This window comes from Esox lucius, chromosome 20 (assembly GCF_011004845.1).
Source record: "Esox lucius isolate fEsoLuc1 chromosome 20, fEsoLuc1.pri, whole genome shotgun sequence".
In the NCBI taxonomy this organism is placed as follows: Eukaryota; Metazoa; Chordata; class Actinopteri; order Esociformes; family Esocidae; genus Esox; species Esox lucius.
Window position 1 is genome coordinate 20,256,002 of NC_047588.1, and position 23,188 is coordinate 20,279,189.

Genomic DNA, 23,188 nt, shown 5'->3' on the forward strand with positions numbered 1-23,188 from the left:
GAAACAAACAGACAGACCGTTTCCAGTTTCACAATCCTACTACGTGCTTCCAGGGTGTCACCACAAGGGACTTTTTCAGAAGGTTAACTTATCTCTGAGATGCGGAAAGATCCTCATCACAATCAGATTTAGGGGTGTGTGCTGAGTGGCGCAGCACTCCACGTCATTACAACGCATAACAGGTGCATCTTTGCGGTTGGGTATTGGAATACGGTTTAAAGCATTCCGACAACTCAGGAATGTTTAGCAGAGGGTGATGTTGGACAGAGCTGCCTTGTCTCATTGCACTCTATTGATTTCTTGTGGTAGGTTGGGCCCCTGCAAGCTTAGTTGTTGGTCAAAGAATGCGTTCATCTCCAGCCATGGTCTGGCATAAACTCTGAGGTTGAGAAGTGCAACAGGCAGAACAGCTTGGCAAAATGTATATTGCAGTAGCAGATATTGCAGTAGAACACTGGATAGCTCTGTATATTCCTCAGAAACATTGGATAGATGTGATGTTCTTCTGTATGTTTCTGTGTTTATTTTGTCTCATTTATAGCTGTTGAGTTTTGAGTTATTTACTAAGTTAGTAGTTACAGGTAATAGTTAAAGTTATTTATTAACTTAAATCTGCATGTCTACTACATGCTGGAATGCCGGAAAGCCACTTTGGCATCACCTTGAGTTCCTCGCTTGTAGGCATGCAAGGAGAATTTTGCAGAATTTCTTGAAGTCTTGAACATAACTGCATATAACATTAGGCTATATGAAAAAGCTCTGTAATGAAATAGAAAATTGTTGATATAAAAAAATTCCATTATGTTCATCCAGTCTATGCAATGCATCCAGACACAAAGAACAACTGAAGCTTTTATTGTATAATTAATAAAATGATAGTTAAGGTCAGGAAGATAATTAAATTGTTTTTCTTTTGATGTGATAATTGGAAAAATCCAGATTCTTGATGTTAGTGTAATATACATTTACTTATAACTTGTAAATAAATGTTTTGCCCTCTTCTATTTGCTCTTCTGGTTAGATGCGAACTGCATTTCGTTGTACTGTATTTGTACTGTTCAATGACAATAAAGTTTAATCTAACCTAATGTAATATGATTTAAAAAAAACAGAACAAAAGACATGACAGGTGATTACCACATAAATACTAAGTCCAATCATTATTTTGATAGGCAGACAAGGAGACCAGTACACGTTCGGCAATGAATGTCGACTAATCACATTCATGTTGTCATGCTATATCAAACCTTTATTTGAGTGTTTTTTCTCATCTCTTTAACCATGTCTGGCCAGTTACTTGACTTTACCCCCTGCGCTTACATCTGTTGTGATAGGATGGTTGGATAACAACACATTTGTTGCTCATCCAAGACCCTGCAGTGTCGACAGCCTTCCGCAAGAAATAGTGTTCCACGTCCTGTCAGTCCTGCTTTGGATTTGTTCACAATACATTTGAAAGAAAATTATTCTGATGCGAATCAGAACCCCGGATCACTTCCACTGCTGCCTCTGCTTTCCAGTCTCATAGACACGGCTTGAAATCCTTTCTCGTATTTCCTTGGATGATAGAATTTCAGGGGGAAAATGCTGGCAATGTGTCTCACAACCTTGGTGAAGCTACCACTGTCAATTTCTATGGGAGCATTGTTTTTTACTATACACCAATGATGGTGTCCATCTCTCAACCATATTCTGGGTTCCATTGACATCTTTACTTCATCAATTGACTGACTCTTGCGCTTTATATTTTAGGGGCGGGGTAACTGTAAATGGAAGGAAAACAGAAATACTAGTTTTAGGACCCAAGAAACAAATAGCGTTGTTAGCAGATCTCACGGTGAACCTCAACGGCTGCATGGTTGTATCCCAAAAAACTGTAAAAAACCTAGGCGTTACCCTTGACTCTGACCTCTCCTTTGAAGAACATATAAAATATGTCTCAAGAGTTGCTTATTTTCATCTTCGAAACATTGTAAAAAATCTGAAACTTTCTATCAAAAACTGATGCAGAAAAATGAATCCATGCTTTCGTTACTTTTAGACTAGATTACTGCAATGCTCTTTTCTCTGGTTATCCAGACAAACTAATAAATAAACTTCAATTAGTGCTGCACACAGCTGCTAGAATCCTAACTAGAACAAAAAAATTGAACACATTAGGGTTAGGGCTGATTTTAAGGTTTTACTCTTAACTTATAAATCAATACATGGACTTGCTCCTACTTACCTTTCTGAAATGATCCAGCCATACATACCTACACGTAACCTACGATCGCAAGATGCAGGCCTTTTAATTGTATCTAGAATTTCTAAACAAACAGCTGGCGGCAGGGCCTTTTCTCATAGAGCTCCACTCCTGTGGAATGATCTGCCAATTAAGGTTAGAAATGCAAACTCAGTGCAAACTTTCAAGTGTCTACTAAAAACTCATCTCTACAGCACGGTTTATAATTAGGTGTAGCCTGGCCCAGGGGCGTGAAGGTGACCAGTAAGCTTGATACTGTCCACCCTTGCTGTCTTGCCAGGTGGGCTCTCGTCGCCACTGGGATGCCCTCCCTCCAATGGCTTTCGGGGGAAGAGTCACTAGCTTGTAGTTGTCTCTGTGTTGCGCACTTGTGCAATTGGGCTGTACGCTGCTGGCAATACTTGGCCCTCTTTCAGGGGTGTTGCGGTTGGTGGGTGTCCCTTTGGTTGACGCCTGGCAATATGGGTGGATTGATTTCCTGCCTGTTGGGTCCTGTCCGGGGCCTCCCCCGGGTAGGGCCACAGTGTCGCCGGACCCCCCCGTCTTTGTTCCAAAGTGTTATGCTGCTATATTATGGTGCTGGGGGATATGAGGAATGCACTTTCTAACTTTTCTCAGTCTCCTCCAGTTTTAAATTTTAGGAGGAGATGAGGTCCTGGTCCACACCTGCAGAGTACCTGGTTTGGGGGGCCCATTGCTGTCCCTGTCCTTGTCCACCTGGTCATACTTTTGACCTAGTCTAGAATCAAATAGACTCTGGATTTAGCCCAGAGGAATGTCTTTATTATTCTAATTGGACTCTTAATATCTCACCCGGCACAGCCAGAAGAGGACTGGTCACCCCTCTGAGCCTGGGTCCTCTCTAGGTTTCTTCCTAAAATTCGGCCTTCTTAGGGAGTTTTTCCTAGCCACTGAAATCCAACACTACTGTCGTTTGCTCCTTGGGGTTTAAGGCCGGGTGTCTCTGTTAAGCACTTTGTGACAACTGCTGTTGTAAAAAGGGCTTTATAAATACATCTGATTGAAATGACTTTATATGCAATCTTCAGGTCTCCCCACACAAGCCCAGGCTTTAACTAGGCCACTCAAGCACATTCACAGACTTCAGTTCTTGTCGTGCTGATTATATATCTCAGTCTCAGTCTGAGATCCTGTCCACTCTGTTTCAGATTTTCTATAAAGTCCTCTCTGTATATTGCTGACCAGTCCTCCAGTTCCTTCCGCTTAGAAGCAACCCAGAGCATGATGCTCCCACCCTTTTGCAAGATGTAGCACTTGGCTTTAGGCCTATTAATTTGATTAAGGTCTCACTAGAGAATCGTTTTCTTTATGCTCTCAGTCCTTCATATGTTTCTTTGTATGCATATCATATTTTATACCTTTTACTCAGGAGTCGCTTCCATTCGATTGATGGACTACTGAAGAGATGGCTGTCCTTCTGGCAGGTATTCCCATCTCTGTGGAGAAAGCATGGCCATTGGGTTTTGGTAATCTCCATGACCTAATACTGGTGGTTCCATACCACATTATTTTAAGTAATGGAGCTCACTCTGCTTTTGAGAACTTTCCATGCTTTAGCAATTTTTTAAAATAGATTTCTCCCCCCAGATCTATGCCTCGACACAATTCTATCTCAGAGGTTTACAGAGAGTTCCTTGTACTTCACAACTTGGTTTTTGCTCTGACATGCAGTGTGAAGTGTGGGACCTTATATAAACACGTATGCCTTTCTAAATCATGTAAAATCTAATAAATTTGCCTCTGACTCCAATTAAGGCTTAGAGACATCTTAAGGATGACTAAAGGACACAGGATGCATCTGAGATCAAGTTTGGAGTGTCATGGCAAAGGGTCTGAATATTTATATACATTAGATACTATATTATTGTCCAGAAATTGCCACACATTTTAAAATAATAACATATTTAATTAATTATAATAATAACACCACAAAATCTGGAGAATGTGAAAGGGTCTGAATACTTTCCAAAAGCAGTGTATATAAACAGGTGTATATCAAATATTTGTATAAAAGACACCTGTCCACAGAAGCAATCCGATTCCAAACTCTCCACCATGGCCAAGACCAAAGAGCTGTCAAAGGATGTCAGGGACAAGATTGTAGACCTACACAAGGCGGGAATGGGCTAAAAGGCCATCGCCAAGCAGATTGGTGAGAAGGTGACAGTTGGTGCGATTATTCGCAATTGGAAGAAAAACAAAAGAACTGTCAAACTCCCTCTGTCTGGGGCTCCATCAAGATCTCACCTTGTGGAGTTGCAATGATCATGAGAACGGTGAGGAATCAGCCCAGAACTACATGGGAGGATCTTGTCAATGATCTCAAGGCAGCTGGGACCATAGTCACCAAGAAAACAATTGGTAACACTCTACGTCATGAAGGACTGAAATCCTGTAGCGCCCGCAAGTCCCCCTACTCAAGAAAGCACATGTACAGGCCCATCTGAAGTTTGGCAATGAACATCTAAATGATTCAGAGGAAAACTGGGTGAAAGTGTTGTCAGATGAGACCAAAATTGAGCTCTTTGGAATCAACTCAAATTGCCATGTTTGGAGGAGGAGGAATGTTGTCTATGACCCCAGGAACACCATCCCCACCGTCAAACATGCTTTGGGGGTGTTTTTCTGCTAAGGGGACAGGACAACTTCAAAGACTCAGTGTTTTGCAGAGGGGTCGAATACTTATTTCACTCATTAAAATGCAAATCAATTTATAAACATTTTGACATGCATTTTTCAGGATTTTTATTATTTCTGTCTCACACAAATTAACCTACCATTAAAATGATATACCGATCATTTCTTTGTCAGTGGGCAAACATACAAAATCAGAAGGGGATCAAAAAAAAAATATCCCTCACTGTGCACAATATGCCATAAGCAGCAAACAGCATGATACATGAATCAGACCAGTTGTTAATATCCTTAGCTGTTTATAGGATAAAGACAGACTCAAATGTATCCATCCTCTTGCTCAGTTGTGCACCAGGGCCTCCCACTCCTCTTTCTGTTCTGGTTAAAGCCAGTTTGTGCTGTTCTTTTGAGGGGAGTACTACACATCATTGTACGAGATCTTCAGTTTCTTGGCAATTTCTTGCATGGAATAGCTTTAATTTCTCAGAAGAAGAATAGATTGATTAGTTTCAGAAGAAAGTTCTTTGTTTCTGGCCATTTTGAGCCTGTAATACAACCCAGAAACGCTGATTCTGAAGATACTGAACAACTCTACACAAGGCCTGTTTTATTGCTTCTATAATCAGCACAAAGGTTTTAGTGTTGCTAAAATAATAAAAAAGGGTTTTCTAATTAACAATGTCTACACTGTAAATACAGTGGATAGATTTGAAACAAGGACATTTCTTTTGAATGGTAATGTATAATATAGGGGTATTACAATGCTAAAATGCAGTAGCTGTTAAAAGTATTTTTTATGTATAGTTTTAAAGATCTGTCTTTTATAATATTCTTGCTCAATCTATTGATGGTTTATCTAAGGTCAGTCACTCTGCCTTGTATTGTTGTTCTGATGCTTTCTTAAAGACATTCATGTCCTCTTCTCCACATCCGATCCATTCATAGTGAAACAGATGAAAGTAACAGAGTCATTCCAGAAGGCCCTTTGCTTAGCAATGCACACTGACCATCAATATAAAGATTAACTTCAAACATGGGAAGCTCTGGAATGAGCAAAGGAAAAGTGGAGCCTAGTTGCTTATATTTCAACTATGTCCCAAATGTCTCACTGTTCATTAAATGCACTACTTTGACTAGAACTCATAGGAATAAGGACAATTTGGGACTCAGCCTTGGGCTTTGACTGTCACTGAATGTCCTCTATTCATTCACAAAATCCAGAAAATATATTCTTGCAACACTACATTTGCTGAATGATCCTGAAGGTCAACTCTCCCAACACTAATCTAGGCCTTGGCTGTATCTTTTAACTTTGAGCTCTGCTGATTATAATGAAAAATATCCTTAGAAAAGGAAAGGCTATAAGCTGAATCATCAAACCTACTCTGTTACAACCCACATGGAATGAAGGAAGGCAGTCTAGGATTTCTTTCCACTGCAATTATCATATTGGTAAGAACATTTTCATTTAATTTAAAGGAAGGAAAAAGGTTTTGAAAGGGATTATCCGGCTCTACCCATCCCCCCTGACTAAAGATTTTCTCTATTTTTTGGGAATTTTACTAGTTAGGGTTAAGTTAAGGTAAGATCCAACCCTGGTCAAATGTTCTCTTGGAGCATTCAGCTGTATGAAGTGCAAACTCCATCCCTCTTGATTAAGTCAACCAATCACATTAACGTTTGCCTTCAGGGAAGATTTCCCTACACAACATGTTTGAGTAAAACTTCCATGTGCTCTTTATTTATCCGTAACCCAAAGACATATCCTGAATTATATCTTTTTGGACAAAGATCACAATTTCCTCAGACTGACTGCCACATGTCTATGATCCAAGAGGAGCCATTATGAGGTGACTCAGCCAATAGGCATGCATGTGATTTTCTGCCCACTGCTCATGAATAATGTTTCTGGAATTATCTATAATTACGGAAATTGGAGCAATAAAAATAGGTCCTGGAATCTTTCGTTCTGATAAAACTATTTATTTTTTCCAAACAAATGAGGGACTACTTAATGTTAGATACCTTGCTTTAAAAGCAAACATAGCAATAATTAATTAATTAGTCATCTTAATTGGATGTGATTGGCCTGTGTGAAACCTGGCTTAAACCTGTAGAATTTTCTGCCCTTAAGGTGTTTCCAGGATACCTATTGGAAGATACAATTATAACCTTTAGCGACTTTTAACATTCACATGACAAATTCCAATAACCCTCCCCAAAAGGCCTTTTGAGCAAAACCTCTCAGTGTGTTTTGTAAAACATGTTTTGGGACCAACACATTGCCACAATCATACCTTGGATCTAGTTTTGCCCTGGGGAGTAGATATTGTGGATCTGTTTTTCCTCACAATCCTGGAATATCAGACCAACATCTTACATTTACCGTCACAACAACAAATTCACATGGATCCCAACCAAGTACTTTTTAAAGTGGCACTACACATTTCTAGACAACCAGATTTTTGGATGCTCTTCCGATTCCCTCCACCAACCCAATGATATCTGAGTAAATACATCTGTTAACAATCTACCCGAGGATCTAAACTTAACCCTGCGTACAACATTAGATGTGGTTGCACTACTAAAAACTAAACTATGCAAGAAGAAAATACCAGAGCCCTAAAGCAAGCCTCCAGATTTTGTGAAGAACCTCAGCGTTAATCTGGACACTATCTGTCTTTTGACAAATGCATATAACATATTTCAGAAGAAGCTTTTCTCTGTAACACAGCGAAAACGTGATCAGTCAAAAAATGCTACCGTCACCAGATGCAGGCGTTCTTACTGTTACTAGAATTTCAAAACAAACACCTGAAGGCAGGGCTTTCTCCTATAGAGCTCATTTTTTGGAATTATCTGCAGATTAACATGATAGAAAGACTCAACATCTCTTCAGTAGTGTATACGATTAAGTGTAGTCTGGCCAAGAGTTGTGAAGGTCTATGCCTGGCAGGCTCCTCTCCACTAGGATATCCTTTCCCTAATGCAATTATGTAGGCGGAGTCACTGGCTTACTTGTTACCCCAAACCATCCCTAACATTTGTGCAGTGGGAAAGAAGTATCTGGACTATACTCAGCCCTGTTCCAGGTTTTATTTTCAGTGTGGAGCTTTTTCCTACCTGGTTGGCCCTGGACAGGGCCATCTACAGAATGGTCCACTGTGTCACTGGAGGACTCCTGTCTCAGACCCTAATTTCTGCACTGCAATAGTTATTTTGCCAGGGGAGTAGGGTCAGTCTTAATTATATACTGATGCATTTTTTGGGATCTGAGATGTAGTTGTCAATTTGTTGAGGTCATCTGAAAAGATTTCACCCCATGCTTCCTGAAGCACCTCCCACAAGTTGGATTGGCCTAATGGGCACTTCTTGTGTACCATGTGGTCAAACTGCTCCCACAACAGCTCAATAGGGTTTGGATCCGGTGACTGTGCTGGGCACTCCATTATAGACAGAATACCAGCTGACTGATTCTTCCCTAAATAGTTATTGCATAGTTTGGAGCTGTGCTTTGGGTCATTGCCCATTTGTAGGAGGGAATTGGCTCCAATCAAGCGCTGTCCACAGGGTATGGCATGGCATTGCAAAATGGAGTGATAGCCTTCCTTCTTCAAGATTCCTTTTACCCTGTACACATCTCCCACTTTACCACCACTAAAACACCCTCAGACCATCACATTGTCTCCACCATGCTTGAAAAATGGCATCAAGCACTCCTCCAGCATCTTTTCATTTGGTCTGCATCTCACAAATGTTCTTTGTGATCCGAACACCGATAATTTAGATTTGTCTGCCCATAACACTTTTTTCCAATCTTCCTCTGTCTAGTGTCTGTTTTCTTTTGCCCATCTTAATCTTTTCTTTTAATTGGCCAGTGAGTTATGGCTTTTTCTTTGCAATTCTGCCTAAAAGGCCAGCATCCCGAAATTGCCTCTTCACTGTTAACATTAAGACTGGTGTTTTGCGGGTAATATTTAACACATTTGATTGATTTGAAATCCCAAGCAATTCCTAGCATGCCTTCTCAGAGTTCACCTATGTCACTCCTCCAGACCAACCTCTCTCTTTCACTCACTCTCTACCTCACTTTAATCTAATGTTCTGTTTTGTTTTTCTTCCCAAAGAACATGCCTTAATGGCTGACGTTGATGAATGCATGTAAGGGATCTGCTGCAGGTAGGATAGGGTTACAGACTGACCTAGGAAAGGGAGGAGGTGGCGTGGTGTGTCTGTTTGTGTTGTAGGGGGATAAGGTTGGTTTCGTTCAGGGGGGTTTGGGGGGGCAGGATGTTTGTCTTCCAATGAGGCATGACCATGAGAGAAGGGGGAGGGGACAGAGAAGGTTACAGCATCCTCACATTTAAGTCCTTGCAGCAGGTGAGAAGCAGACAACTTTAAACCTACAGTACATACTTTCAATCACAGACAGATAATAAAAAGGCTGTCCCTAAACCACATCGACAGATGAGACATTTTGTCAACAGACAATGCATTAGACAGAATTGCTATTGATAGTATGAACATTTTCTAGGAACAGAAAACAAAAAAATTCTATTGTTATTTATTCCTCAGATTTAAGTATAAAATAAACATTGTGTGTAAAGGTAAAGTTATAAAGGTGTGATTGTAATTGTTTTTTAGGTGTTACATTTCTTCTGACAATCTCAGTTAGCTTTTCTGCCTAACGGGGTATGGTAGAGCATTATGACACCATGAAATCCTTGATGACAATGCCTCCAGACTCCCTGGACAATCTGCAATGACTACAATATGTGGCACTGAAGGCCTTTGTCAGATAGCACCAGTTAAGTTTGAAACCTATACTGTGGAGGTGTGCTTGGTGCTTTAAAACAATGGGTCATCCTATTTAGAGCAGTGCCCGATTCTCAATGGTACGCTGAAAAGGAACACATTTTACCAAAGAATACATAATTTCAATGAAACACAAAAATATTCATATTAAATTACAATTTGCAAATCAATGGCAATAGAGAATGAAAAGTGATTAATCACATTTCCATTTCAAAGTGCTCTTTGTCTTACCACAAATATCTGGCAACAGAACAGAATGTCAACACAAGGCCGACTACAGGGACTGCAGTTTTATATTGGATTATACTGTATTTATCTGAAAGATGATGCAGAGTTTCTGTGCCAGCTAAGCCTGAGAACTACAGTTATCTGTGCACAAAATTGAGAGCAGGTGTTCCTTTCTCTATCTTCTCTCCCTGCACAGTATGTTCCCTGGCCAGCGTAATTGTAAAACACACTGAATTTACACTATACCAAAATATTTCAGATGTTATGCATGTGCACAAACAGGTGTTAGTTAAGTTGATCTAATTTCTCTGTGTCTTTTTCTTATTTCCATTGTCAAATAAACCGTTTTTTCTTTTGATTGAAGAAAAATGGTGGGAGAAATTAGTAGGCAATATGCCATTTCATGGCTATCTTGAAAGAGATGCATGTGATTTACACAAAAAGTGAACAGGAATAAGAGCAAAGCATTCCACAGGCTTTACTACACTTCATGGAGGACCCACCCAAAGCATAGCCTTGACCTTTTCTAAATGAGTCTGCTTTCCAAATGGTAGCATTTTCCTTATATAGTGAACTACTTTTGACCAGGTTTTTGATTCATTATATGGGGAATAGGGGATAATTTGGAAGGTACCTTATACAAACACACCTCATGAAAATTGATTATTGGACTAGACAGAGACTTTACAATTAAAGTTATGGGGCTTGCTTTAACTCTCTCAAAGTATGCTTGTGCTAGTCAAAGAAATGTTCTGACTTTACATTTTAATTGTGAAGGAGTTGAGGAAGATGTTATACTGTCAACAATTCAGTGTAACCTGTTTTGTAATTGTTGAAAACAGCAGTTAATCAATTAATTTAATCAAAAGTTAGGATGCTGCTTCTTAAAAAAAAACTATGGGTCTCTGTAGTCACACACTTAGGATTAAAAATTATAAAAGGATTACGGGGTTAAAGTGCAGACTGTCAGCTATCATTTGAGGATATTTTCATAATGTTGGTTAAACCATTTAAAAATGACAGCATGTTTTATACATAGTCCCTCCAATTTAGTGTGCCAAAGGTATTTGGTCAATTAGCTTCTCATCTGTTTCTAATTAGTGAGGTGTGTTTTCTGGTTGTATCAGAATATCAGAAGAAATCAATATGAGACATAGCCAAAACATTACAAACGCAATTGTTTGGTACATATATAACTGTCGCAATTATTACATAATTGCCTGATTGCAATTATTTGAGCCAGATCACAATTATTTTTAACGATCTTTTTGCACGATATTTTGATTCCAAAATCATGCTGAGTCGGGGTGAATAAGCGTGGTGACGCCAGGCAGGGTTGCAAGATGTACTTACAGCCCCCCCACCACCGGGAGCAAAACATATGAAGATATATGTGCATCTGATCCTGCTGCAGGTCAACCTACCAGCTGCCGTCTGACTGTGACAACGGCATAGAAAGAAACGATAAAAATACAAAATAATTTTACGATAGAGGCCAAGCATACCGACCACACCTCCGGCACACCCGATAGTTATGCCAGGCCAATGCTAGAAACGTCTCAACAAATACCACGCAAATTACTTTCGTTTCCATGTGTTACGATGCCCTGCGCAGGGTTGCAGAAGTGCGTTTGACAACTCTGCAGGAAGTTATAGCTCAGATTATTAACTGAAACATATTTGCTTCTTAATTTCAGTATGTTTAACCCTAGTTTAGAATTGTTTAGCACCAATGCACTGTTATGTAATTTCACAACAATTTATTTAATAGACAAACGCGTTTCAGTCGCATATTTGTTGCATCAACTCTGATCGATAAAAGAAAAGAAAAAAACACTCAAGCAAATGTAAAATATTTTTACCGATATTGTAAGTCGATATTTGTCATTATCATCCATATTTCATAATGCGCATGAAAATGCATGGATAATTACTATCTGTTGTCTCATTGCATATTAACGTTTGAAAATTTAAGGAATAATCCATGTACATTTTTAACGGACTTAATTAACTATGCGTTGAAACACTTGCTACGTGATTAAGGCTATTTCAACTGACTAAGCTATAATATTTGCAGCAGAGCAAGAGGTGAAACGTCACAATGCACAGGAAAATGTAATTGTCATTACTTTGTGGTTGTGTTCTGTGAAGATCAATTGTTAACAACACTGATGTGGTGGTAGATCCAATGCCGAACACAACTGCACCACCCTGGGTACATTTTGGTTTTAAGCTAAAAGAAAGAGATGAGTGACAGTACCGGGGTTGTTGACCCAAGTGCAGACACAGAGGCAGAGACGAGATGACGTGCAAAATTTTTTATTAAGGGTCAGGCATTCTCGTTGTTGGCAGCTAGGCAGAGTTCAGACGATAGATCAGCAGAAATTAGGTACTGAGAAATTGGCTGGTTCGAGGTTGGGGACAGGCAATGGTCATAAACACAGGCATAAATAGACAAGGGGTAACAGGAACATAGAAGACACCTGGTGGGGTGTGGAGAATATAACGAGACAAATCTGGGCGTGACAGTGAGCCCAAACATTTTGAGGAGGCGAATAGATGGATTCGCACCACAAAGTTAGTGCTCAAAAGCACAAACACGTATCTGAAGAACCATCTCTGGATCCATCAAGTGTATTTGTAGGCCTACAGTATTATTTGGCTTACACTATAATAGGGGCATACAATTTACAATATAAACAATTCAATTAATAGCAATTATTTGTGCGACAATCAACAACTAAAAAGTCCTTATTGTGACAGCCCTAGGTACATAAAAAAGAAATAAACCCCTGGTGAGCTCAGCAATGGCAAATGACCTGGTCAAGGACAGCTCCAGGCATAAGCAACACAAGCGGTCGCTTCAGGCCCCCAACTGCTAGGGGGCCTCTGACTTCTAGGGAGTCCCCGACTGATTGGGGAGAGGGGGCCCCAAAAGGCTAGAGTCGGCACTGGAGTGCCATAAAGAGTCAGGTGTCCGTGAAACGTCTCTAGTTATCAAACCATGTGGTATACATCAATCGAAAGGGGAGAGCCAAAGGTACGTGCCTGTAATCACCATTTTTAGATATAGCCAAATCTGTGCAGAGCTGTTAGTGCTGGTTGTCTTGTCACAAAGACCATTGCCATGACCAACTGGTTAGCTACACATTCTTGAGTAACTCCATGTGAATCAGAAGAGTCACTGGAACCCATAGATGAGTTTAGTTTTACTGTAAAACACAACTAAGAATCTCCACAACAAGCTAATGAGTCAGTGGATAATTATGCTCATCAAAAAATTACCAGCTGGAGTTAAAAATTAATAAAGATATGTTCTATGTCTCTGGAACAAGGAGGTGGTTTTGGTTTTGCTCTAGGACACCCACATGCTGATCTACAATGGTATGGGTAAGCACAGCACACTCTGTGAATATAGACAATGAGGGTAACTTTTCCATCATATGGAAACAAACTAGACAACGTTTTCAAAATGTTATGTACATTTTTAAGTACATTTTGTATAATCTACTTTTAGGCACAATAATATTCAAGTTTGCTTGAAAACTGCTAAACAGCAAATAAATATGTCATCTAGGCTATCTATATTGCATTAGATGCATTGCTATATTTCAGAGATGTGTTGACGGCTAGCTAGCAAATTTGAAAGCATAAGTGTGCTAGCTTGCGCCAGCTACATGACAGTAGACCATTGACAGGGGAACATTGAAATGCACGTTTTGACAAGGCCAAATCTAGCTAAAAGGCAATGTAATCGTTTTTTCTGAGCAACAGTTGCTAAAAGGCAATGTCATTGTTTCTTCCAAGAAATGGTCGTTAATGCATTAGATTTGGTCAAACAACCAACAATGCATGTGATTTTTTCAAAATCTTTTGCAGAGAACTCCAAAACTATCAGCTAGGTTGTAACACTATTTTCCAGCAGGACAAGGGATCAAGGAGTGTCTGCTCACATAACTTAGCTAGCTAACATAAGGTTATCGTCTCACTCTATTAGTCTCAAACAAACGTTACAGAAGTGTTTTTATATGTGTAAAAAAACGTGTGACATTAACGTTTTAAAATTGAAATATTTTACACCCAAACATGTCAAAATATTTCAATAAAAATTAATAATAACTAAACCACATCCAATCCGCATAAAAGAAAACACATTTCAGATGACTTCTAGTAGAATCACATATTATTTTTCAATAATGTGATTTTCACAAAGACATTATATTTGCAATATACAGTGTAAAAATATACAATTAACATATTTAAGTCACTAACGCTGGATCAGTGCAAGCAGCATAGCCAAGTAGCCCACAGCTGAAGGAAGTTGAGATAGGGGGATAAATGAAAAAACAACAACTATGTGACAAGGCTGTAATATAATTACAGCTCTGATGTGTATTTAATGCAAGTCAAATTAACAAAAATATAGCATAACAAACGAAAATAGACAACAATGATATTGAACAATAATACTGAATTATGAAGTTTGATGATTGACATACAAACCCGATTCCAAAAAATTTGGGACACTGTACAATTGTGAATACAAACAGAATGCAATGAGAAAATGTATCACTTTAAGGGAAAATAAGTTGATTTAAAATTTCATGGCATCAACACATCTCAAAAAAGTTGGGACAAGGCCATGTTTACCACTGTGTGGCATCCCCTCTTCTTTTTATAACAGACTGCAAACATCTGGGGACTGAGGAGACAAGTTGCTCAAGTTTATGAATAGGAATGTTGTCCCAATCTGGTCTAATACAGGCTTCTAGTTGCTCAACTGTCTTAGGTCTTCTTTGTTGCACCTTCCTCTTTATGATGCGCCAAATGTTTTCTATGGGTGAAAGATCTGGACTGCAGGCTAGCCATTTCAGTACCCGGATCCTTCTTCTATGCAGCCATGACATTGTAATTGATGCAGTATGTGGTCTGGCATTGTCATGTTGGAAAATGCAAGGTCTTCCCTGAAAGAGAGGACGTCTGGATGGGAGCATATGTTGTTCTAGAACTTGGATATAACTGTCAGCATTGATGGTGCCTTTCCAGATGTGTAGGCTGCCCATGCCACACGCACTCATGCAACCCCATACCATCAGAGATGCAGGCTTCTGAACTGAGCACTGATAACAACTTGGGTTGTCCTTGTCCTCTTTAGTTCGGATGACATGGTGTCCCAGTTTTCCAAAATGAACTTCATTTTTTTATTAGTCTGACCACAGAACACTTTTCCACTTTGCCACAGTCCATTTTAAATGATCCTTGGCCCAGAGAAAACGCTTGCGCTTCTGGGTACTGTTTGGATACGGCTTCTTTTTTGATCTATAGAGTTATGGCGAATTTCACGGTGGATTGTGTTCACTGACAATGTTTTCTGGAAGTATTCCTGAGCCCATGTTGTGATTCCCATTACAGTATCATTCCTGTATGTAATGCAGTGCCATCTGAGGGCCCGAAGATCACGGGCATCCAGTATGGTTTGCCTTGACCCTTACGCACAGAGATTGTTCCAGATTCTCTGAATCTTTGGATGATATTATGTACTGTAGATGATGATAACTTCAAACTCTTTGCAATCTTTCTCTGAGAAACTCCTTTCTGATATTGTTCCACTATTTTTCGCTGCAGTATTGGGGGAATCTGTGATCCTCTGCCCATCTTGACTTCTGAGAGACACTGCCACTCTGAGAGGCTCTTTTGATACCCAATCATGTTGCCAATTGACATAATAAGTTGCAAATCGGTCCTCCAGCTGTTCCTTATCTGTACATTTAGCTTTTACGGCCTCTTATTGGTACCTGTCCCAACTTTTTTGGAATGTGTAGCTCTCATGAAATCCAAAATGAGCCAATATTTGGCATGAAATTACAAAATGTCTCACTTTTGATTTGTAAATTATTCCATTCCTTTTTTACACACAATTTGTACAGTGTCCCAACTTTTTTGGAATGGGGTTTGTATATTTTGTTGATATGATTCCTAGATCTTCTAATAAACATGGTTTTGACGCTGAATGGATAAACTTTTTCACGTGTCTCAGACATAATGAAGAAAGAATGATATGCTCTGAATGTTAGAAGCATTGTGGAGCCAATGTGGGGGCTTAGTAAAACAGCCAAGTAGAAAATATATGTTAAATCCAATGTCTACTAGTCCTGGACAGATAGAGTATGAAAAAAAGGGTAAAAACCTATGTAAATATTTGAGTATATCTTTTCATGTGACAACACTGAATAAATGACACTTCGCTACAATGTGAAAATGTCCAAATTGGGCCCAAAGTGTCAATATTTTGTGGGGCCACCAGCATTTTCCAGCACTGCCTTAACCCTCTTGGACATGGAGTTCACCAGAGCTTCACAGGTTGCCACTGGAGTCCTCTCACACTCCTCCATGACAGCATCACAGAGCTGGTGGATGTTAGAGACTTTGCACTCTTCCACCTTCCGTTAGAGGATGCGCCACAAATGCTCAATAGGGTTTAGGTCTGGAGACATGCTTGGCCAGTCCATCACCTTTCCCCTCAGCCTATTTAGCAAGGCAGTGATCGTCTTGGAGGTGTGTTTGGGGTTGTTATCATGTTGGAATACTGCCCTGCAGCCCACTCTCCGAAGGGAGGGGATCAGACTCTGCTTCAGTATGTCACAGTACCTGTTGGCATTCATGGTTCCCTCAATGAACTGTAGCTCCCCAGTGCCGGCAGCACTCATGCAGCCCTAGACCATGACACTCCCACCACCATGCTTGACTGTAGGCAAGACACACTTGTCTTTGTACTCCTCACCTGGTTGCCGCCACACATGCTTGACACTATCTGAACCAAATAAGTTTATCTTGGTCTCATCAGACCACAGGACATGGTTCCAGTAATCCATGTCCTTAGTTTGCTTGTCTTCAGCAAACTGTTTGCAGGCTCTCTTGTGCATCATCTTTAGAAGAGGCTTCCTTCTGGGATGACAGCCATGCAGACCAATTTGATGCAGTGTGCGGCGTACGGTCTGAGCACTGACAGGCTGACTCCCCACCCCTTCAACCTCTGAAGAAATTCTGGCAGCACTCATATGTCTATTTCCCAAAGACAACCTCTGGATATGACACCGAGCATGTGCACTCAACTTCTTTGGTCGACCAAGGTGAGGCCTGTTCTGAGTGGAACCTGGTCTTGGCCACCATGCTGCAGCTCAGTTTCAGGGTCTTATCAATCTTCTTATAGCCTAGGCCATCTTTATGTAGAGCAACAATTCTTTTTTTCAGATCCTCAGAGAGTTCTTTGCCATTAGGTGCCATGTTGAACTACCAGTGACCAGTATGAGGGAGTGTGAGAACGAAGACACCAAATTTAACACACCTGCTCCCCATTCACACCTGAGACCTTGTAACACTAACGAGTCACATGACACCCGGGAGGGAAAATGGCTAATTGGGCCCAATTTGTACTCACTTTTGTTGCCAGCGGTTTAGACATTAATGTCTGTGTCTTGTGTTATTTTGACGGGACAGCAAATTTACAAGCTGTACACTCACTACTTTACATTGTAGCAAAGTGTCATTTCTTCAGTGTTGTCACATGAAAAGATTACAAAAATGTGAGGGGTGTACTCACTTTTGTGAGATACTGTATATCTAATATGAAACATGTTAATATGTAAAGAATAAATATATTGCTTGTATATTTTGATGGCTATTAGAGGACACTGTAATGTGCGTTAGCTACTCAAGTGGACATGGACAACAGAGCAGATATAGCAGATTTAATAGTTGTCTGTTTTCAAGTGTGTAGCCAGATATTATATAAAGTATATCACAAAGGGGTATCCTGATATTATATAAAGTATATCACAGAGGAGCGTCTGGTGGAGCACGGCGTAGTGAGGGTTCAGGTACCACCTTTGCCTAATTTTGAGCCAGGAAAAACCCTGCTGTCTACTGGGGCCTGTAGTACATAAAAAAATATTATAATGTTTTCGGTCTAGGAAAATGGGGGTGGGGGGGTTGGTTGTCTTGGTGTTCAATGACCTCAATGTCTTTCTACAAAATTGTTCAGAGTGCCTAAGACATTCCCAAATGATTCTCCCCAGTCCTTTTATCAGTTTGCATTGAATTAAATCAATCCACTTCCAGTAACTATTACCTTTGCTAGTAGTCCGGTCTCAACAGCATGGAGGATATCCAGTGATGTAATCTTATTTCTTTTTTTTCAACTTGCAGCTTAGGTTCCCTGCTTCCATCAAAGTTGTTTCTGGTGCACACAGTTAGGATTTTACTAGCGGTATAGTTTCATGTAGTTTGTCTTACCTGAACTTTTCACTGTAATTAAATGCCTATTATATTACACAGTTGTCTTCCTTCATGCCATGGAATGTGTGAGTGCTTCAACAGATTATTTATAGCCTGAAGGTTCAATGTGAAAAAAGCAGACATCTGTAGCATCAACACAGATGGAGTAACCTACATAAACTTTACTTACCTTGAATTTGATAAACTACAACTAGTATTTATAAACCTCAATGTGACAGTTATTTCAACATTTTGAACCAATTATAAAGTATGATATACTGGATCAAGTACATTTCATACACACACACACACACAAGTTTGTATGGCTATCCTCATGGGGACCAGAAAATAGAAATTGCATGCTCCCTTGCCCTAATCTTAACCCTAAACCTACCTCTTACCCTAACCCTAACCTTAACCTCAATAAAGGAACATCTATGCCTAAACTTTACCTAGATGTAATGCCTAACCTTAACCCAAAACTTAACCAACAACACCTGGACCTTAAAGAAACCCCAATTCTAATGCTTAAACGAATTGTAAGTTTGACCCTAAACCCTGAGCCGGAAATTTACTTTTGCCTCATGGGGACCGGCAAAAGGTCCCCATGAGTCCAATTCTTTCTTGTTTTACTATACTCATTGGGACATTTGGACTCAATGAGTATAGTTAGACCTAAAACACACACACTCACACACGATGCACACATTCCATGACATCAGTTCCATAACCATTAAAATCTGGGCCATGATGGCTAGAAGCAGCCATACTGTTCTTATTTACCACATGCTCTACAGTTTCTCTAGGACTGTCTACTAGCATTGTGTCTCAGTCTAATGACATCCTCTTGCAACAATTTCTTCCCTTACAGCTCTCAACAGTGCTAGTTTTCACTCCTGCCTCTGCTGCAACCAGCTCACCTTCATTGCCCTCTCTCTTGTTTACTCCTCTCTCTACCCACTTCCCCCCTCTCTCTTTCCCTCCCCCTCCTTTTCTCTTGGTACTCATCTGTCACTCAGGCAGAGCATCGTCTCATCATCACCTCTCACAAATCTTCGGGAGATCAAAGAGAGCAAGTGGGGATATTTCAGGATCAGAGAGACAGAAAACAAAAGAGGGTAAGTGACACAGGGGACAACCGTGTGTATGTCAGGGAGAAGCAAAGAGAGTGAAAGAGATAGATGGAGGGAGATATACGGGAATAATGTGAGAGATACAGACTACAGAGAGGATGTTGAGTCTGAGAGCCCAATCTAATCTTCTACTAATCTTCATTTGGCGTACCACACTGCTCAAAGAAATTAAGGGAACACGTAATCATCACAGTATAACACCAAGTCAATTAAACTTCAGGGATATCAATCTGTCCAGTTAGGAAGTGTGCTGGTGTGCATGTTTCTGATCAAACTGACTCCATGAGGGTGGCATGAGGGCCAAACGTCCTCTAATGGGACCTGTGCTCACAGCCCAGCACTGTGCAGCTCAATTGACATTCGCCAGAGAACACCAGAATTGGCAGGTCCGACACTGGTGTTCTCTTCACAGATAAAAGCAGGGTCACACTGAGCACATGTGACAGACGTGAAAGAGTCTGGAGATGCCGTGGTGAACATTATGCTGCATGCAACATCATCCTGCATGAATGGTTTGGCGGTGGGTCAGTGATGGTCTGGAGAGGCATATCCTTAGAGGGTTGCAAAGACCTCCACGTGCTAGCCAGTGGTACCCTGACTGCTGTTGGGTACCGGGGAAAAATTCCTCAGAAACATCGTCTGACCTTACGCTGGCGCAGGGCAGTGACTGTCCCTGGATGACGCAGGCATTGAGGCCATTGACTGGCCCTCAAGTTCCCCAGACCTGAATCCAATTGAGAACCTCTGGGAATATGCATCAGTGCATCCAACCCAGCCAAGTAGCACCACAGAGTGTTCAGGAGTTCACTAATGCATTCATCCAGGTCTGTGAGGAGTTTCCCCAGGACACCATCCTCCATCTCATCAGGAGCATGCCCAAACATTCAGAAACTATAGAAGAATCATTCACGAAGGATAAGGAAAGAGAAATAAACCATTCCCTTTTTTGGGGTTGTCTTGCTTCTCCAGTGCACCTGTTGTCACTTTCATTTGCTCCAAAACAGGTGACATTGATTCAAAATGGCTTATGCTTCCTAACTGGACAGATTGATATCCCTGAAGTTGAATTTACTTGGTGATATACTGTGATGATTATGTGTTCCCTAAAATATTTTTGCAACATTGTATCCTATCTACCATCCGGTCAGCTATGGAAGATCCTTGGAATGTCTGGACATCAGGCTGATTCTTTAATTGACATTCAGTAGGTGTCTTGTTTTGGGTGAGGACAGTGACAACCCTTTTGCAGCTTTTTCCACTTAACCACAACAGAAGCATACAGCCCTGGCTTCACAGAGCCTCTTGGTGCTTGGATTATGAGATTGCAGTCAGATGTTTAAGAAAAACAAGGAGCTACTGCAGGTAGTCAACACATTCCTAAGAATCTCTGAGAAGAAAGAGATGTGTCAGAGAGAAAAAGACATGGGGATAGAGTTGGATGAGATGCAGTATGAGAATGTAGAAAGAGAGAGAAATGGAGAGAAAGAGAAGGGGTGTTGTGTTTTTGTAGGAGAGAAAAGGGAGGGAGAAAATGTTGAGGAGGGTACTGACTCCTTAAAAAAAAAGAAAAAGCAACACCCCTCAACTATGCCCTTTGAGAGTGGTGTTGTCCTTCCTGGTACTAGGTCACACCACAGGTCTTCCTGGTACCAACTGCAGGAATCAGATAGGTATTTCTTCACTAAAATGACACCATATCTGAAATGGTACCCTATTCTATTTATTACTTAGGGCTCTGGTCATACAGAATGTACTTCATAGGGAATACGGTGCCAGTTTGGACTGAATGTCAGACATGTAATTACTGTCTACTGCTTCTCTCAAACAGCAACATCTGGGGCCAAGATCAGCCATATTCAGCTGTACTGATCTCAAGGACAATGGTTTTCTTGCGTATCAGAAGAAAATAAGTAAACGGTCAAAATAAATGCACTACATTGTACTGTATGGAACAGGGTGTGGAATCATTTTGGTGGAAAATGTACTGATTCTTGGGATCAAGAGTGGAGAAAAGATTGGCCAGTATGTGTTGTTGAAGTTTGATAACAGGAGGAAATTCTATTGCTTACAAAGCCTATGGCTGTTCGCTCCAACAATGGAGAGAAATGTTTTGGTGTTCATCAAGGTAATGTTTTAGGACCACATGTTTTAGGACTATACAGATTTTGTACATTATAAAAAATTACAAAGCCCCAAAATTACCTAATTAGAAATGTTCAGTTTTTGACTTTGACAACTTCTTCTTTTTGTCATAACATTTTCTACTTTTGAAAAAACTTCTATTTGGTCTCAGTAAATAAAAAGATTTGCTGGCTGATCTGACAATAAAACTTGAGGGTTATACAGTCATTCAAAAATATAAACTGTGTGGGACCTCAATGTTACTCTGGAAATGTATCTGACTTTTGACAAACATGTAAAACATATTTCAACAGCATATCATTAATATTGAAAAAAAATCATCCATGCTGAAGTCAAGTGTGCTTGTCATGTGTGCCTCATTGCCTCCATTCACCACTCTAAATAACAGCGAGCTCCACCCATCCACTGATATCAAACTGTCTAAGCCAAAACAGGGTGGCTAATAAAAATCTCTGGTCTACACCCGTTCTGGCCACCAGTTATTTCAAGACCTTTCAAACTTCCATTACCTCCTGCGCCTATTCTTTAAAAAGAAAGACACACCTAAAACAAAAAACCCACACTCTTGGACAAAAAGTTGTCGAATGATAAGTAAAATAGTTACTGATATTTCATAGGTTTCAGAGGTTAGTTCTTTAGTCGTGCAATTAATATATTGATTGTTTCTGGTTTCATATGTGACAGTTTATGTATATTTATAAATAGTTTTTTTATCACAAAGGCCTACTGTATATCCACACTGGTATACTTTAGCACTTTGCTATAATGATGATTGTTTGTCTTTTCAAACAGTACATCACTACTACCTGGATAAAACACTAAATAAACTTAAAGTCAAATGAGGCTGCTAGTATCTTGACTAGAACCAAAACATTTGCACATTTTACTTCAGTAAAGCCTTTTTACACCGGCAAGATTTCAAGATGTTAATGCTAACCTAAAAATAATTATATGGAATGAATTCTACTTCTCAGCAGGTCAGACCTCTGGGAGAAATCTGGGAGGAAAGGAAAGTGAGTTGAACAGCATGTTGTAGGCAGTTGTCACCAGTCATGACTTACCCTTCATTCACACATAAGCGGTGAAATCGCTTGCTGTTTCCGCTAGTGACCAAGGGAGGCAGCTGACCTTGTCCCGCCTTTGCTGTTTTGACTAATCAGTTACTCTAAGCTGGGAAAAGTAGCCTATTGCATTCAAGGAAAAAGGTGGGCCCAATATCAACAAAACCGAGTAGTAATCTCTGTTCATTAAACTGAAACTCAAATAAAACACAAGGGATTTGAACAGATTTCTCAGCTATAGCCTACTAGCAATTCAAGAGAACCATGACAGCCCTGCAGAAACGGTTTATTAATGAAAATGGGTGCATGCCATTTGTTTTAAAAATACTGTAGCAGGTAGCTAGTATTTCGTATTTGTTGGAGCAATAGCTAGTACTACTAAATACATATTACGCATTAGCTGATCAAGGGTAATTATAGGTCAGAGACTCTGATTGATCCTTGACCACACTATATTGTTTCTTATATTGTCTTGATAGACCTTGAGTGTGACGTTATAGATTTCCTCCTGTGCTTATACTAGTAAAATCTGCCGTTCATCCAACATGTTAGGTTATGGACTATTCAGTATTATAGTACCTCCTACAAGCTTTCCCATTGGTTTTCCGCTGTGCTCTGATTGGCTATCTGTGACT

At 40.1% G+C, this 23,188-nt stretch overlaps 1 long non-coding RNA gene across 2 annotated transcripts in view; it reads left to right on the plus strand.

The window, feature by feature from the left end:
* The window catches only part of LOC117593524, a 46,586-nt gene that overhangs the window by 20,410 nt on the left and 2,988 nt on the right, over positions 1-23,188 (plus strand). The window contains exons 1-2 of one of the 2 annotated variants that reach the window (XR_004574945.1): positions 12,947-12,983; positions 19,237-19,335. This is a non-coding gene — a long non-coding RNA (uncharacterized LOC117593524). Of the gene's footprint in view, positions 1-12,946; positions 12,984-19,236; positions 19,336-23,188 lie in introns of those variants that run through there. The other variant, XR_004574946.1, reaches the window with a different exon arrangement.